This window comes from Chanos chanos, chromosome 1, assembly GCF_902362185.1.
Source record: "Chanos chanos chromosome 1, fChaCha1.1, whole genome shotgun sequence".
Lineage (NCBI taxonomy): Eukaryota > Metazoa > Chordata > Actinopteri > Gonorynchiformes > Chanidae > Chanos > Chanos chanos.
The window spans coordinates 62,230,205-62,234,481 of NC_044495.1; positions in this window are offsets into that span (position 1 = coordinate 62,230,205).

The window sequence follows — 4,277 nt, forward strand, 5'->3', positions numbered from 1 at the left end:
ACAGCGTGTGTCTGTAATTCAGTAAGGACCAGGCCTGCTGTAGGACAACGTGTGTCTGTAATTCAGTACAGTCCAGGCCTGCTGTAGGACAGCGTGTGTCTGTAATTCAGGAGGAGCAGGTCTGCTGGAGTATGCTGCGTGTCTGCAGTGTTGTATGGGTTCAGATCAGGACAAGTTATTAATGCTGCCAGCAGCCTGACTGACTGTCAGCCCCCACTTTTCTTTCTCTTTCTCTGTTTGTCTCCTTCCCTCACCCTCCCTGCTCACAGGGACAGTATGTTCCTGCACTGGTGTGGGAAGAGCTTCCAGAGAATAAGAATGAACCTGTCTAGCTTTCCGTGCATTAGAATACAGCAGTCAGACAGATCCTCACACAGACACGCAGAGAGAAAATCCAAGAGGATTACGCTGCAAACACACAATGCACCAGGCTGTGTTTTTAAATCAGCACCATATTAGACTGGTGTGGAGTGTGTGAGTGAGACTGGTGTGGAGTGTGTGAGTGAGACTGGTGTGGAGTGTGTGAGTGTGACTGGTGTGGAGTGTGTGAGTGAGACTGGTGTGGAGTGTGTGAGTGAGACTGGTGTGGAGTGTGTGAGTGAGACTGGTGTGGAGTGTGTGAGTGAGACTGGTGTGGAGTGTGTGAGTGTGACTGGTGTGGAGTGTGTGAGTGAGACTGGTGTGGAGTGTGTGAGTGAGACTGGTGTGGAGTGTGTGAGTGAGACTGGTGTGGAGTGTGTGAGTGTGACTGGTGTGGAGTGTGTGAGTGAGACTGGTGTGGAGTGTGTGAGTGAGACTGGTGTGGAGTGTGTGAGTGAGACTGGTGTGGAGTGTGTGAGTGAGACTGGTGTGGAGTGTGTGAGTGAGACTGGTGTGGAGTGTGTGAGTGTGACTGGTGTGGAGTGTGTGAGTGAGACTGGTGTGGAGTGTGTGAGTGAGACTGGTGTGGAGTGTGTGAGTGAGACTGGTGTGGAGTGTGTGAGTGAGACTGGTGTGGAGGATGCGTCTGGAGAGCAGTGAACTGAGACAGCGCTGTGGCCGAGACCAGGGACAGAACATCATCTGCCCTCTGACATCACTATATCAGGCACACAGCATCCACTGTAACCATGGCGACAGATTCACATCACGAGTTTCGACCCTCCCAACCCTGAAATGACTTTCCAGAGAGCAGGGAACACCAGGGAAATAAGGTCAAGCAGCTGCCAAACACAAGTCAGCCCAAATTAACACAAAGATATCATTAGAATCCAGTGACATTAACACAAAGATATCATTAGAATCCAGTGACATTAACACAAAGATATCATTAGAATCCAGTGACATAAACACAAAGATATCATTAGAATCCAGTGACATGAACACAAAGATATCATTAGAATCCAGTGACATAAACACAAAGATATCATTAGAATCCAGTGACATTGACACAAAGATATCATTAGAATCCAGTGACATGAACACAAAGATATCATTAGAATCCAGTGACATTGACACAATGTGTTCTTTTTCCTTTCCTATTGATAAGCAGACGTCCTGGTCTCTTTTCTATGAGCTGTGTGACAGTGCAGGATGGAGATTCAGCCTTAGGTGTGACGCGGACTTTGGCCCAGTCCTGCAGGTCTAATGCTCAGATGAGAAGTGTAACTTAGTTCTCCCCATCCCTCCTCAGCTCTCAGATTAAATCCACATCTCAATGTGTATGCCCTTCTTCACATTAAATGTGGATTTAAACCGGTCTGACTCCATTTGTCTGTGTTTACATCCACACTGGTATTTGAACTGGTGGCTTAGATCATCAAAGGAACATTATCTGCTATTGCGGCGTCTCCTCTTTGAAGGTTATTTGGGGAATGATAACAACTCATCTCAGAAAAGCTGCTTTACTTTGGTGATTCAGCAGCATCCTCTGTGGATTTCATCCACAGTCAGTCCAGACGCAAAGTTTCTACATGCGGAACAATAACGGTGGATCCAAGCCCTGGTGGCATGTGGATGTGTGTGAGTATATGTTCTAACTGACAGAAAACCACAGTGATACATAAACAGACAGACAGACAGACAGACAGACAGACAGAGACAGTGTTCAGATTAGACAGTGTAAGAACAGCGTCTGTATCCATCAGCAGAGTGTGGATCTGCACTGAGTGAAGCTCCAGGACCAGTGTGGTGCGTTAGATAAAGAACAGAGTGTTCTTCAGGGAGAGAGTATCAGACACACTGTAGAGAAGGTGGAGAGTGGGCATTGGACAGGTCTCTAAATGGACTCTGAATCAGTGCATCCCCCGTCTACCTCTGTCTCATGGTCTGCAGTCGTCTGACTCACTGCACTGTCTCACTGCCTCACCAAATATCAAACCCAGAAAACAATACTACAGAAAAAAGCCCTGCAGCCTCTGGGTTCTATCTTTCAAAATAGAGCTACGAACAACAAACAAGGCTTAAAACAGAAAGGCAAATAAACAAGTTCTTAACACTTCAGTGCAGACAGCTGCCTAAACCCTGCACGCTCCACCTGAATCCCAGTGAAACCAGAGCATAAAACCCTGCACGCTCCACCTGAATCCCAGTGAAACCAGAGCATAAAACCCTACACACTATACCTGAATCCCAGTAAATGACCTAATGAGCATGTAAACAAACACAGACTGGAAAAGAGAGAGAGGGTTTAGTTCACACCTCTCCCATACAGTCAGGACTCAAGACCGTGTGTGTCTCTCTCTGTCTGACTCAAGCATGTGTGTGTGTGTGTGTGTGTGTGTGTGTGTGTGTCTCTCCCCGTCTGACTCAGGCATGTGTGTGTGTGTATCTCTCTTTCTGACTCAAGCATGTGTGTGTGTGTCTCTCTCTCTGTCTGTCTCAGACTTGTCTCTCTGTCTGACTTAGGCATGTCTCTCTCTCTCTCTCTCTCTGTATGAATCAGGCATATGTCTCTCTCTCTGTCTGTCTCAAACTTGTCTGTCTGTCTGACTTAGGCATGTGTCTCCCTCTTTCTCCGTCTGACTTAGGCATGTGCGTGTCTCTCTGTCTGTCTGTCTAAGACTTGTCTCTCTGTCTGACTTAGGCATGTCTCTCTCTCTCTCTGTATGAATCAGGCATATGTCTCTGTCTGTCTGTCTCAGACTTGTCTCTCTGTCTGTCTGACTTAGGCATGTCTCTCTCTCTCTCTCTCTCTGTATGAATCAGGCATATGTCTCTCTGTCTGTCTGACTTAGGCATGTGTCTCCCTCTTTCTCTGTATCACTTAGGCATGTGCGTGTGTCTCTCTCTCTCGCTCTGTCTCAGACTTGTCTCTCTGTCTGTCTGACTTAGGCATGTCTCTCTCTCTCTCTTTGTCTGAATCAGGCATATGTCTCTCTGTCTGTCTGTCTGAGACTTGTCTCTCTGTCTGTCTGACTTATGCATGTGTCTTTCTCCTGTTCTTTTTCTGTACAGACTGTACTCCAGACCCTCCCATCTGTCTGTCTGCTATCACAACACACTTTCTTATCAAACTAACCTCAGGTCTCTATCACCTTCCCATAGTGTGTGTGCATGAGAGAGAGAGAGAGAGAGAGAGAGAGATAGTGAGAGACAGAGAGAGAGAAAACAAACGCTTTGCTGAACTGTGTAACTCTTAACTTTACAGAAACCCCGTAGTTTCAGTGTGAACTGGACATGGCTGATTTCAGAGAATGTTTTAATGACACTTAATCACTGAAGTAAAGAAAAGAAAACTGGCACAGACAGCTGACTGTGTCCAATCACAGTCCACAGATGAACAGTGATACAGAGACCAGACCAGAACACAACAGTTCAATTCATACACATGTATTGATGCCGCTGGATGACATGGTCTATGAATCATTTTCAGTCACATCAAGAAACAGCTTGACCGAGGTTTCAACAGATACAAATATATGGCACAGCAATGCACACACAGCATTAAGGCAAGTCAAACACCTTACTCCAACTCACAACTGCATTTGCGCTGTATGGAACGTCCTGGAATATCTGGAAGCGTCTGGGGGCCGCCGGTTCTCTGCATGAACGGGTTTAAACACACTATTCCCATGAGAATTTTCCAACACCGAATGGATATAGCATACAGATATGATTTCATTTTTTCAAGATATCTTAAAGAGAATAAATATGAGATAGAACTAAAATTCAAATCGATCGACTCTCCAGCGATCCGTCACCTCTCAAACGCTCGACCGACTGCGAGGCGGCCAGCCGAGGTCGGCGGAGGTCAAAGTGCATGAGCGGTGGGGGTAGAACCCAAAGTTCTGAGGTGA